The sequence below is a fragment of the Malania oleifera genome, chromosome 1 (genome assembly GCF_029873635.1).
Source record: "Malania oleifera isolate guangnan ecotype guangnan chromosome 1, ASM2987363v1, whole genome shotgun sequence".
NCBI classification, from domain to species: Eukaryota; Viridiplantae; Streptophyta; class Magnoliopsida; order Santalales; family Ximeniaceae; genus Malania; species Malania oleifera.
Window position 1 is genome coordinate 39,310,743 of NC_080417.1, and position 15,438 is coordinate 39,326,180.

Genomic DNA, 15,438 nt, shown 5'->3' on the forward strand with positions numbered 1-15,438 from the left:
CTATTTTTTGTTTCCCTTTATCATTGAATGCCAAAGGTTGATGATTGTTTATGGAAGGTTTAACATTTTGTAAATTAGGACCACTCCACTCTTCTTGTAAACCCAAGTCACTACTGGTAGATTTTATCACTTCAGACTGCATCAGAGCACTCCAACTCCCACTTTGGACAGTAGTAAAAGTATTAAAAAGATCTGTTCCATTCAACATATTATTGGCATTCCTGTTGAAAGCATCCCATATATTATTATCCATACCAAACAAAATCTTTTGCTTAATTGGAACTAATGTTGGCAGAATCTATGAAGAAGCCACCTGCCTCACTATTTTTCCTCGTGATATTTTTTGTAGGAGTATCTAGAGAAGAGAATAATAGTAGAAGAGCCCACAATTTTGTCAATGTCATACTTGGTAGACACATCAAGAGTAAAGCTTTCTAGTATTTGGAGTTCCTCTTTGACATTAGGGTCTTTTACAATTATAAGGTGGAATTGAGAGAAAATTGGTCTCCATTCATTCATGAAAGATGTGAGATCAGAATGAAGTGCACGTATCACAATGTCAACATCATTATTGCTAATTCTTGTTTGAGACATTTTCCCAGAATTACAATGAGTTGATACAAAATCAAATTGCTGTTTAGGCCTCAAGAATAGCTAATTTTTGAGTTCAATATTCCATGCTCTCTCTATAATTAGAATTTCTCAAAGCATCTAGTAGGAAGGACATAAAGGATGATATGTTGTGTCGTGACGTGCACCCGGTGGGTGGAGTGTGCCTCAGGATAGGCGAGGGGTTATAAATGTTGAACATTGAAATGGAGTCACTACTAACCTATTATTTACATAGGTGCAGTTAAAATACCTAATTATTACTCATTTGATTGCTCGCTAGACTAATCCTAGGCCAAAGAACCAGTAGTCTCAATCTGTTTTACTAGAGTTGGAATCGGGAATTCAGTTATGTGAGGGGAAGGTATCAGCACTCCCTACACACCCATTCAATGAATGGTACCTAATTAACTTTAAATTATCCCTAAATATAATTTGATGGTCCTTAATTAACTCCTTTAAAAATGAAACAAATGAATAAATAAAAGTTTATAACGAGAGTGGAAATTAAGGTGTGATTTAGAAATTTCTAATAAGACCTTCAAACGAGAGGATCTTGTTACATAAACCCCTCTCAGAACTAATACAAGTGAGGTTTGAAATATCTCATTGCCCTTCTCAAAATCATAGGGACATATTCAGGTAAAAATTAAAATAAAAAAAATTAGGAAAATTGGGAATAAAAAAGTCTTTAGAAACATCCCTGATTTTTGAATTTTTCAAAAATTATAATTTTTTTTTTTGTTGAGATTTTTCAAAATTTTTGTAGAACTTTTCTAGATTTTTGAAGGTTTTCTCTCATTTATTTTGACTCAAAAAAGCTCAAAAATTTTTTTTTTCTAGTTTTTTACTTTCAAAAAAGTTTCCTAATTTTTCTCTAATTTTCCACATTTTTTTAATTAAAAATCCAATTAAAATTAAATTTTATATAAAAAAAATAAAAAATAAAAAATAAATAAAATGAAATAAAAATAAAAAAATTTGAAAAAACCAAGCCAGTTCACTCGATTTGGGCTGGGTTTGGTTTAGTTTAATTTGGGTGGGCCAAGTGTCCACCCACAATGGGGACACATGACATTTTTATTTTTCTTAAAAAAAAAAAAAAAAAAAAGTTTACTATAGCAGGATAAAGTCACCTACCACATGTCAGCACTCGGTGATTCTCCTTTTTTTTTTTTTCTAATGTGACAGGGTGACATCAACATGACGTCTGTTGCGATGTTCCTGGATGCGGACTGGACGAGAGTGGTTTTAAAAATATTTTCGTGGAAAACATGGGGTAATGGAGTTGCCACTGACCTTTTAGTGTGGTAAGAAAACTTGATTACTGCCCAATTAAGGGTAGAATCGGTCTGCGTTACTAAAGTCGGGTTCAAGAGTTCGATTACGCGAGGGGAAAGTATTAGCACCCCCTACACGCTCGTTCTACGAACGATACCTAATTAATAAAAAATTATTCCAAAACTAATTTAGTAAACCTTTGAAATTTACTCCTTTTCAAAAATTATAAAGGAATACAAAAGATAAGTACTAATATTCCCTCAGAACCAGGGCATACCGTACTCCGAAGAGTTCATGTCCCCCCTTAAAATCATAGGGATGAAAAATTGAGAAAATACAGTACAAAATAAACTCCCGAAATTTAAAAATTTTGTAAGGGTTTTCTAAGTATGAAAAATGATATTTTGGGAGGTTTTGGGATTTATTTGGGACAAAATAGAGTGCCAAAAATGATTTCCAAGTCAAAATATTTTTCTTGATTTTTCTCTATTTTTTTTGAATTTTTTTTTCACATTTTCTCAAATTTTGAAATAAAAAAAACAATTAAAGCAATAATGAAAATCAAGTCCCAAAAATATTTTTAAAATTTTTTTGTGAGTTTTTTGAAATCTCGAACCTAGTTAAATCTTTGGAAAATAACTTTTGAAGAAACTAGCTTAAGTTGTGGGCTCAAAGGGCTTAATAAATGGTAATTCAGTATTTGGTTCTTTTTTGGGAAAACTGGTCGGTCAAAGATGACCATCTATCATTTGATCAAAACAAGAGTAATGAATTAACATGAAAGTGTTGAAATAGCACAGTCATTTTGTTGAGTTCCTTCGAGAGTAAAATATTCTTTCATAACATTCGAATTCAATGGGGTGAAGACAATTATTCCATCCTCCTCTTCTTCCGCCTTTTGGGTTAAGTTTTCAAAATTAACATCTCTTTCTGTCTTATGAATACTGGTATTGTTGTTTTCTCTATTCCCACATGAAACATAAGCAAACAAATTTTGGCAACTAAACTCATGATGCAAGTGGTATACAAAAATGCATAACTTCATTTCATTGATGGAAATTTTTGAGACAAACATGACAAAGGATTACAAAGGGAAAACAAAAGAAATAAAGAAAACAAAAGCATCTTCATGAAGTGGATTGGATAGTCCAAAATCTGCCTATTGTGCTTTTGCAGCAAAAAGTAAACCAATTCATATAGGCCATTTGTGGGATTTCCATTATCCATATATAATACATTCCCTTGCCCAACCTCGGCTCCTAGATCTTCTTACAACATACTAACCACTTCCTTCCCCATGATTGGATAGAGGATCACTCTGGATCCTTGGCTTCTAGTCATCGAAAGCCAACCAACCGGCATCCCTCAGTGTTTGTACTTTATGTTTGAACGCCCAGCAGCGCTCGACGGTATGTCCTAAGGAATTGGCATAATACGTGTACCGGGTATTTGGGTCGTACCACTACGGGGGAGGGTTAGTGATAGGAATCTTGGGCATAGAGCATATCATTCATCTTTCCAACAACCAAGGAAACAACTCGACATAGGTCACGGGGAGAGGATCCACCCTTCGAAAGTTTATGGGGAGGACGTTCCCCACATGCACTTATGAATTTGGATGGGTTGGCATTTCTTGAGCTGGCATGGGCCTAGGAGCCCTAAACTAGGGCCTTGCACCCGCTTGCATCGCCTGGTTCACTGTGGGTTCAACTACAAAATTTCTTTTAGGCCACTGGTTCTAGCCTCTTGGATACTAGTTCTTCTAATTGAAATGCGCATTGATCATCTGGGCTTCTCCGTCTTTCTTCGCTTTTCCAATATTGATTTTCCCTTCAATTCTCTTTTCAGTGATTACCCCATCGGGACCATTCTGGGAGGTGCTTCTAAGAAGATAATCAACATATGGATTTTTGAGAGGGTTGTCACATGGATAAACTGCTTTCCTGTTTTTAACCGATGGGTGACCCTGTGCTGTTATGTTTTTCCCTTGATGAGAGTACTCGCTCGTCTTCTTCTCTATTCTCTTTGAAGTTAAAGCTGCGTCGTGGCTGTATTGAGTAATAAAGTGCGAGCTAAATCCTTCCAAGTGTGAATTTTTGCTCGGCTACACCATCCTAGGGCTTCCCTTGTCAAATTATTTTAGAAACAATGAATGAGCAGATCATCATTGTCGGAATGTGTAGCCATCTTTTGGAGATACATTCCTAATGAGCAAGCAGACACCTGAACCCACTAAACTTCTCAAAATTTAGGATTTAGAACTTCGAAGGTAAAATCAAATTCGGCACTAAATCGGGATTAAAAGCATCCCCCAAAGTTTGCCACTGCTCTTTCTTCATTTTATTTTCATGATTCATTTCCAAAATGGGGGTTTGTTTTTTACTTGCTTCTTCAACCACTTTTCCTTCTGATAGTGCCTGGATAATCCTCTTCGATTGGAAACTTGGAACTTGAGTGGTCAGGACAAATGTGTGCAAGCTTGGGCCCAAGCCAGCCAACAACTCCACCGAAGGTGATGAAAGATGCTCACTAACAGGTGTAGATCACGGTGGAAACAATGGCTTGCTTTCAACTGCATATTTTGGCAATTGAGTAGTTTTGCTCACAAAGGTGACTATCTCTAGCAGCCTACCCATCTGATCCTTAATCTCCCGAACATATCGATGAATGTTCTTTTGACTTTGCTCGAGAGCTCTTATGCGGATTTCTAAATGATTCCACATGATCCTTGCTTTTCTTCTGGTGTTGTAAGGGTGGGTAGAGGTGGGTTCAATGTTGAAATTCCGAGTTTTGATTGTGCCTAACTTCACAGGAAGTTGGAATATGATTACTTGGCCCATTGAAGATGAAATCTCATGCATGGATTATGTGTGAATTTACGCATGGATGCATGTAATACAATCTAAATAATCATTTGGCCAGAGTTTCGAGAAAAACCTTATCCGTTAATGGTCTTGGGAATGATATGTTTTCCCCTTGGTAGTGTACTTTGAAAGATAAAATTTGACTTTTTCACAAATAAATTGGGCTTTTTCGAAACATTGGCCAAGTGATATGGATGCCTAAGTGGATGCTGAACATACAACATAACACAAAGCATTTGCCAAATATATGTACAACAAACAGCTTAAAATGTGGAGAAGGATGTGACTTCTGTCCCAACCCCGGTGGATAGGTCTGTATATGTGCGGGGTTCTCCGACGATCTACCTTAGGCAAGGAGATAGTTATGGTGCAACCCCAAGAGGGGGGTGAATTGGGTATTTAAAAATTTGTTGCCTAGGTCTATTGATTTTAACAACAATGTAATTTAGCCTAGGGTTGGTCTATACAATCATCAAACACACATACACGTGCAGTAAATGTAAATTGCGGAAATGTAAAGAACACGCATGATATGTTATCGGGGTTCGGCCAACTGTGCCTACATCCCCGCCTTGGCCACACCAGCACAAGGATTACCACTATAATGCTCTCTTAAACGGGTGAAGCGGCACCTATAAAACCGGGTCAATTCAAGGGGCTAACCTCAACCGACACGCCTTAACGGGATAACGCACCTAGCTTTCCTAACCGGGTCTAAGCCAATTCGAGACTATTCCACAGGGCTAGTCTCCCTCTTCAAGCCTGAGCCTGGAATACAACCAATGTGTATAAAAATGTTTATACACGGAAATGCGCTTCAACACAAGCAGATGTGTGCACCAATATAGGTCAGTCAATAATGTAAGCACGAACGATATGTAAATATGCTTCGTGCTCTAATGTGTGCTAAACACCTAATCACGTATATATTTTCAGTTCAAATCTAGAGTGTATATCTAAGCAAGATTTGAAACATACTATTTGAATATCACAAAATCATATCAGAGTTTCAAATATGCTAAGCAAGATAAATCAAACAAACTCAATAGGATATTTCAATGTATAAAGCACAATGGAGTTGTTTGAAAGACTAGCTTTTTGAGAAAAGATTTTTGTGCACAAAATCTAGGTTTAGGTAACTTGCAACAATAATGCAAGAACCAAAAGCTCTCAAAGTCTTTCCACATTAGATTTATCAAATGAAATCGGTGGAAGAACTTTTAGGCTATACTATCAAGTAAAATCAATTAATTAATATATCAAGAGAGAGTATTAGCTAGAGAGATTTAAGCACAATAGCCTTATAGAGATACTCATAATGCTTAAAGAAAGAGAATGAGGAGTATGTGAGTGTTTGCAAGAAATATTTGGCTAATATAGGATTTTTAGGGTTTTGAAAGTTGAGAGAATTTTTTCCATAATCAAGTTTGCTAATCCTTATTAATTAAGACAAATGAACCAGTATATATAGGCAAGGAGTATTTTTTGACCGTTGGGGACACAATGGATATAACTAGAATTGTCTAAAAGACCATTAAGAAAATTAACCCAGTTTACCCCATTTAAAAAATCAGTAAAAATTATTTTAACCTACAAGGTTCAGGTGCCCGCCCTAAGGTTCAGGTGCCACAACAACAGTCAAAAATTGAACTTTAAGAGGTTCGAGTGCCCGAGTTGAGGATCGGCTGGTTGAACCAAAGCCAGTAGCCAAATGTCCGAGGTTTGGATGCCTGAAGCTGAGTTCGGTTAACTGAACCAGACAGTTTGGTCGCCCGAGCCTCTATTTGAACGTAAACATTCGGTCGCCCTAGTAGTTGAAAAGTGCTCTGACAAGCATTCGGGTGCCCGAGGAAGATACGTTCAAAAGAGGTTCGATTGCCTGAAGCTAAGTCAACATATTGACTTGTTTGGTCGCCCGAGCCGCTTTACACGACATGGGTTCAGTCGCCCGAACCCTCTAAACTTTTTCAATTTTTAGGCCAATTTTAGCCAATTTATAATTCCCCTTATATGAAGATGATAATGGGGACTTTTGGTGCATTTTTTTTGAGACCTAAGGACTTTCTATCCTACCGGAAAAGATCCGGTGCCAATAGACCGAAGGGTGATCCCTAAGGTCTATGTAGGTACCTAAAGTCCAACTATGGTTGTTTTGAGCATACCTACCTATCATGCATGATGCAAACTATTACAAGCCATACACACGCACATTTCATAATAAATTACATCCCAAAATGAAGAAATAATCAAATGAATACAAAATATAACACATAAATCTTCATTCTTTGGCACGAACACCGCACGCCATCATGATACGTCTTTCAGTCCTAAAGCGCACACAAGGTGAACCTGCATGCAATTCTCAGTACAATCATCAGTACCAAGAGTATTTGTCATAATCAAATTTGGGTGTGGCCAATGAGGTCAAAAATCTCCCCCTTTTTGATGATGAAAAATATCTTATGCAAAAGTGGGTTCCGCCAAGAAAGGCTCTCCCTGACTTTATGCATAAAAGGTGATTAAAGTAATGAGTAATAAGAGATGGAAATAAAATGAAGCACCGTAATACCCACTTGTGCCTCTTCTCCCCCTTTTCGTAACAACAAAAATGGGTAAGCACTAAAGCGCGAAGGCAAAAGACATTAATTAGATACAAGAAGTATATTGGAAAGATTAAAAAAAATTTGGCAGCATGCCATTTGAAAGTAGACTATTCCCAATCATAACTTTGTACCTAAGTTACCTGTTTGGAGTTATAGTGAATAGTATATAACATATTTCAATCAATTAACCCAAACAGAATATGCATCAAGGAAGTATAAGTAGCATGCAGAACGTTAACAATTTTAATGTTCTATACTCCCCTAATGGATGATTATGCAAAGATGAAGATTAATCTTTCATTTGGTTTTCACTCATCATTTCAAAAATATTTTAAAGTTAATTTTATCATAATCATCTTTGGTTTCCAAAACAAACATGTATGCCCATAAGGTATAGTATAATAAACATGTGAGTCTGATACCAATCGTTATAACTACGTGGTAGAGAAGATACCAATTGTTAAAACAATACCACTAGTTATAAAGACATATTGTTAGTTTTGAAATGAACATGATATCAAATATAGATCTACCAAGATGTGCACATTGATACCAATTGTTAAAACAGTACCACTAGTTATAAGGACACATTGTTAGTTTTGAAATGAACATGATATCAAATATAGGTTTACCAAGATGTGCACATTGATACCAATTGTTATTATATTTTTCAAAAGATATAGCGGTGAATGCAAGATATATATATTTATTTTCTCAGAAACTAATGATTTTGAGATAATGACTCCCCCTAAAAATATGCATTTTCTTTATAAATCAACTTGAGTAAAATTCACAAATTTTCTTAGAAATGCACTCAAGTTTTAAGGAGTTTAGTATTAAGAAAATGATATTAGGTTTTATGCAAAGATTTCAAAAATTTTGGCAGCATTTTGTTTAAAGTTGTAAGCAATCCATAAGAATCTGCCAGTATTCTAAATAAATACGCACAACCAGCTCCAAGGAGTTTAATCAAATAACGCAAATGAGACAAGCGTAAAATTTAGATTTTAAGTATAAATCACATTTGTACACAACAAAGCACATCATCTCAATTATTTTGGGCAAATGTTTGTAGAAAATTCGGCAGCATTCCGACTGTAAACAAGACATTTCCCAAAATTAACCTGCACAAAAACGATTCTCAAACAAGCAGTATTTCAAGAGTAAGGCATGCGAGAACCTATAATCTACCAGTAGACAATTCTCAACCACTGCACCCGTTATGCAGGAGGCTTTCTGTACCAAGCATGTATTTCAACAGAATAACCATTTAAGCACGAACATATGCAAATCAAAGTACTGCATATATATATATATATATATATATATATATATATATATATATCATGATCAAATAGCACAGTCACCATATCATAGTATCTGTGTGTGTGTGTGTGGTGAATGTGAAAGTCAAATAGGAACAGATATATAAGTTGTTTTAAGTATAGGTATAGACCAAATAAAAGAAATGTATCTGAATAACATAACATAGATGATCAAATAAGGAACTGTAGAATGAAGGACTGGATCCTCATGAAGCACTCCTAGGTCTCTCTGTCATCATGATCATCATCTCCCTCCTCCCCACTCAACTCCATCAGGTCATCCTCACTGATGTCCTCGTCATTCATCTCTCGCAGTTGCTCACCAAGGATGTGGAAGTTAGCTCGCACCTCGGACCGAAAATCAGTGAACTCGCTATAAAGGGAGTGAAGTCTAGCTTGAGAAGAAGATGCCTGCTCAGTCATGGAGACTCAGAACTCCTGAAATGAGGTGGAGAGATCGGTGATGGCTACCATGATCTCAGCGGTAGATGGTACATAGGATAGCTTCTGCGGGACCTCTTGAGCTCCTGACTCTCTCTTATGTGCAGTAGGCAACCACTTGTTGCCAGTCAGCTCGTATCCCATCAACTTTAAGGTGGTGGAGTTGAAGACGTTGGATGGTCGTACTTTCTTGATGGTGGCAAGTGGTGACCTATTCAGCCTCTCCCTAACAAATATCCTAGATAAAATCCCACCGTAGGGTAAAATGATCCTCTTTCCCATGGTTTTGACAAACATCCATCGTAGGATCAATCTAGGCAAGTCTAGCTTCTTCCTGGTGAAGAGGCACCACATGACGAAGTAGTCCAAGTAGGACATATGATCCCTTGATCCTGACTTGGGCAAGATGTTATAGGAAATCTGGTGGTGTACCACCTTTGCCTCTAAAGTCAAGGATATGTAGCTAGGGGTATGGGTCAAATTAGCTATTGGATGTGCCATGACCAAATGAATGAAGGTACTTACAGTGAAGTTCTGCTCGACCATCTAGGTGGAGAAAGAATCGGGGCAGATGAAGTCGCCATGCTGGCAAAAGTCTCTGCCAGATATGCATCGTCGAAGTGGATGTCTATCTCTAGCACCCTGGTGTAGTAGCCCTGGCCGTCTTGGGCAAGATTGGCATAGAAGAGCCGGACGAGCAGCAGGTACATCCCCCTGGGTTGAAAGGTGATGAGCTCGTACCATCCTTGATATCGAAACATGTCTAGAACATTGTTGAAGTGGGTTTGCATGAATTCGATATCGAGGATTTTTCCTAGAATGGGATCCTTCAGATGAAACACCCTCTCATATTTTATTCACCGATCGGGTGTGGGAAACCACTGATCCAATGGAACATCTGCGACAACGCGTCTCTTTTCTCTGGCCATGGAAATGAATCTAACAGATGGCTGGGGAAGGATGTGAGAGGAAAAAGCTAAGGAGGCTCTCAAATGTGTGGAGAAAATGAACCATTTTTTGTGGAGAACCATATATATCAGGGCGGTTCGGGCGCCTAAGCATTGGTTCGGTCGCTTGAACAACTTTAATTACGAAGGGTCTCTGAGTCTGTTCGGCAGCTCGAAACAAGGTTCGGTAGGCTGAATTTCAGGTGCCATTTTGTATTTTCGAGGGTCAATCACCCGAACAGATTTTGAACTAATACAATCGGTAGGCCAAAATGATCAGTTCGGTAGCCCGAATATATATTCGGGGACCCGAAGATGGTTCGGTAGCCCGAGCTGATTTGAACACAAAGATTCAGCCGCCTGAAATGTTGTCAATGACTTGGCCAACCTTCTGGTTTGGTCGACCGAAGTACAAATGTACTGATGGGTTCGGTCGCCCGAACATGGTCCACTTTCTTTTATTTGATCTGATTCTTAAAGCAAAAGACCCTATGGATTATCTGTGGGATTTAGGACAATGAAATGGCTTCAAGGTAAGATTATGACAAGATTTATGACTTTAATTCCAAACCTCAAAGCTGAACAATGGACTAAGTATGCTTAACGTAAGATGTTCATATTTGAGCAAGGGGTTAAACAATATGAGGTTTAAATGCAAGGCACATATGCCATGTCCATCTAGGAAATAACCAATGATTTATATTTTAACCAACAGGAATACTCATTTAGACTAGATTGGTTCTGTACTTGAATTTACATATTGGCTTAATTCTCCAAGATGCTTAGTACGCTTTTGATTGGTGAAAATACAAGATTTCATATTAATTAGCCCCAAGCCACTACCTAACCCTTTAGAGAATGCTACCCCCTATAGCTAATCCTAACTACTAAGGAAGAGCTATGTGATCATGTAATTCCTGTTTAAGCAAGTCCTTCCTTTTCTTTCTTAACTACCCATACCATTTTTCTTCTTTTTACTTTTGATGGGTTAGGAGTTGGTGATTCTTTGGCTTTTCATACTTGTTTACGTTTCATACCTTTTCTTTTAAATGGGCAATCGAATTTTGTGTGCCCCTTCTTTTTACATAAGATGCATATGGTGTGAGTGTATGGACTAGAGGAGGTACTGGCATAGTGTTTCGATTCTTTTACAAAGTACCCTATGTATAGGTTATTTCTTTTCTTATTTTCAATCTCATTATAACTTATACCTTCTTTATCTAAGGTCATCTTTTGTGCACCTAATTGTTTATCAAAGTTTTCCTTGCCTCTAGTGAACGTATAGATGATCTTAGATTGGTCTTCTATTTTCTTTTCTAGATCTTGAATTTTTGAGTTTTCCAAATTTTTGCAAACATTCTGAAGTTTCAAGAGTTCTTTAAACATATTGTTTGCTTTACTTTCAAGATCTGCAATCAAGTAATCTTTACTATCATCATTAGAAATTTTAGATTTCAAAATAGTTAACTCATATTCGAATGACTCATTCTTGCTTTCTAGACTATTGATTTTCAAAATATTTTCTCTTTCAGCAAGAACTTTAGAGTGACATTCTTTCATGCATGCTTCAGACTTATTTTCCAAAGTAGAATATTTCTTGTTACATTTAACAAGTTACTTATGAGTCATAAGATATTCAATTTTGAAATTCCTAATAAGTAGGCATGCTTTCACTATCAGTGCTATCATATGATTCAATATCACATGCAGTATTCAAATTAGCATATGAATCATGGTCATATTCATCTACAAAGACAGAAGGAACTTAAATAACCTCATTATTGGTTAAAGCTACATAACACTGGTTACCTTCCTTAAGATCAATGGAGTCTGAGTCGCATGGAGAGATGACGCCCTTTTGCATGGACGCACCATATCTCCACTCAAGTTCATCCCAAATCTGCTTAGCACTACTACGAGCCATAACCTCATATAAAACGTTAGAATCTAAAGCATGCAGTAAGGTATTCATGGTATTAAAGTTTACCTGTACTAAGTCCCTATCACGATCATTCATTTCATACTCAAATTTAGGAACATCAGTACACCCAATAGACTTCATAGGCACACAATCACCCTGATCAACGACTTTCCAAAATTTCCAATTTAGAGCTTTAAAATACATAGTCATTCTAAATTTCCATATAGCATAATCAATACCATAGAATACAGGTGGGTGTGTGACTAATCTTCCCTCACAAGAAGGGGATGTACTAACACAAGCCATCATGATCTTTTACTAAATAACTTCTAAGTCTAAGTAACGAGGCTCTAATACCAATTGATAGCTATGGTGCCACCCTAAGAGGGGGGTGAATCGGGTATTTAAAAATTTGTTGCCTAGGTCTACTGATTTTAACAACAATGTACATTAGCCTAGGGTTAGTCTATGCAATCATCAAACACACATACGCATGCAGTAAATATAAATTATGAAAATGTAAAGAACACGCATGATATGTTATCGAGGTTTGGCCAACTGTGCCTACGTCCTCGCCTTGGCTACACTAGCACAAGAATTACCACTATAATGCTCTCTTAAACGGGTGGAGCGGCTCCTATACAACTAAGTCAATTCAAGGGGCTGACCTCAACCGACATGCCTTAATAAGAAGGCGCACCTAGCTTTCCTAACCAAGTCTAAGCCAATCCGGGACTATTCCACAGGGTTAGTCTCCTTCTTCAAACCCGAGCCTGGAATACAACCAATGTGTATAAACATGTTTGTACACCGAAATGTACTTTAACACAAGCAGATGTGTGCACCAATATAGGTCAGTCAATAATGCAAGCATGAATGATATGTAAATATGCTCAGTGCTTTAATGTGTGCTAAACACCTAATCACGTATATATTTTCAGTCCAGATCTAGAGTGTATATCTAAGTAAGATTTGAAATACACTATTTGAATATCACAAAATCATATCAGAGTTTCAAATATGCTAAGCAAGATAAATCAAACAAACTCAATAGGATATTTCAATATATAAAGCACAATGGAGTTGTTTGAAAGACTAGCTTTTTGAGAAAAGATTTTTGCACACAAAATATAAGTTTAGGTAACTTGCAATAATAATGCAAGAACCAAAAGCCCTCAAAGTCTTTCCACACTAGATTTATCAAATGAAATCGATGGAAGAACTTTTAGGCTATACTATCAAGTAAAATCAATTAATCAATATATTAAGAGAGAGTATTTGCTAAAGAGATTTAAGCACAATAGCCTTATAGAGATACTAACAATGCTTAGAGAAAGAGAATGAGGAGTATGTGAGTGTTTGCAAGAAATATTTGGCTAATATAGGGTTTTTAGGGTTTTGAAAGTTGAGAGAATTTTTGCCCTAATCAAGTTTGCTAATCCTTACTAATTAAGACGAATGAACTGGTATATATAGGCAATGAGTATTTTTTGACCATTGGGGACACAATGGGTATAATTAGAATTGTCTAAAAGACCATTAAGAAAATTAACCCAGTTTACCCTATTTAAAAAATGAGTAAAAATTATTTTAACCCACAAGGTTCGAGTGCCCGGCCTGAGGATCTAGTGCCCGAACAGACAGTCAAAAATTGAACTTTAAGAGGTTCGAGTGCCCGAGTTGAGGATCGGTTGGCTGAACCAAAGTCAGTAGCCAAATGTTCGAGGTTTGGGTGCCCGAAGTTGAGTTCGGTTAATCGAATTAGGCAGTTTGGTCGCCTGAGCCTTTATTTGAACGTAAACATTCGGTCGCCCTAGTAGTTGAAAAGTGTTCTGACAAGCATTCGGGTGTCTGAGGAAGATACGTTCAAAAGAGGCTCGGTCGCCCGAAGCTAAGTCAACATGTTGACTTGTTCGGTCGCCCGAGCCGCTTTACACAACACAGGTTCGGTCGCCCAAACCCTTTCAACCTTCTGAATTTTTAGTCCAATTTTAGCCAATTTATAATTCCCCTTATATGAAGATGATAATGGGGACTTTTTGTGCATTTTGAGACCTAAGGACTTTCTATCCTACCGGAAAAGATCTGGTGTCGGTCGACCGAAGGGTGATCCCTAAGGTCTATGTAGATACATAAAGTACAACTATGGTCGTTTTGAGCATACCTACCTATCATGCATGATGCAAATTATTACAAGCCATACACATGCACAGTTCATAATAAATTACATACCAAAATGAAGAAATAATCAAATGAATAGAAAATATAACACATAGATCTTCATTCTTTGGCACGAACACCGCATGCCATCATGATACGTCTTTCAGTCCTTAAGTGCACACAAGGTGAACCTGCATGCAATTCTTAGTACAATCATCAATACCAAGAGTATTTGTCATAATTAAAACTAGGTGTGACCAAAGAGGTCAACACAAGGGATTTTGGATAAACATGTGTGGTTAGGCTCTAATCCCTATTGACAACAGGTTCCTAGATTGAACTTTAATCCTCCCCCATAGGGGTTCGGACAAATCCCGCACTGAGCAGAGTGGTTCGCAGGTCCCATCAAGCTCTGCAACGTAGGGACAAACACTATTACACTCTTATCTAATCCTAGTAGGTAAGGCCCGGGTATAGAGCATGGGAGAATGTGTGAATTTCTTCAATTTTAACCTAATCATTCTACCCCACATTCATCCACATGTTTATTCAGTTAAATATTCACAAGTAATCACATGGTTAAAAGTATGTACAATTAATCAGATGCTCGGCAAAGTATTGCACAAATAATTACATGCTTAATTCAAAGTATTCACAACCAATCACACGCTTAACAAAAGATTCACAGTTACTCACATGCACGACAAAGTACTCACAATTATTCACAATTAATCACATGGGTATAAAGTATTCACAAATACATGATTTACTTGCTCAAACACTTACTCATAAAAATGAGTGGGAGTAATCAAAAGGCTTATCATATTTAACTTTTGGGATAATTCTTAATTAATTACCGGCTTGACTCTCAACATCCTCAGCGGAGTCGCCAAGCTGTCACAACATTCCTGGATGTGGACTAGACAAGTGTGGTTTTAAAAATATTTTCGTGAAAAACATGGTGTAATGGAGCCGCCACTAACCTTTTAGTATGGTTAGAACACTTTATTACTACCCAATTAAGAGTAGAATCGATCTGCGTTACTAGAGTCAAACTCGAGAGTTCGGTTACGCGAGAGGAAGGTATTAGCACCCCCAACATGCCCGTTTTACGAACAGTACCTAATTAATAAAAAATCATCCCAAAATTAATTTTGTAAACCTTTGAAATTTACTCCCTTTCAAAAATTATAAAGGAATGCAAAAGATAAAAACTAGTATTCTATCAGAACCGAAGCATACCGTACTTTGAAGAGCTCATGCTCCCCTTTTAATATCATAGGGATG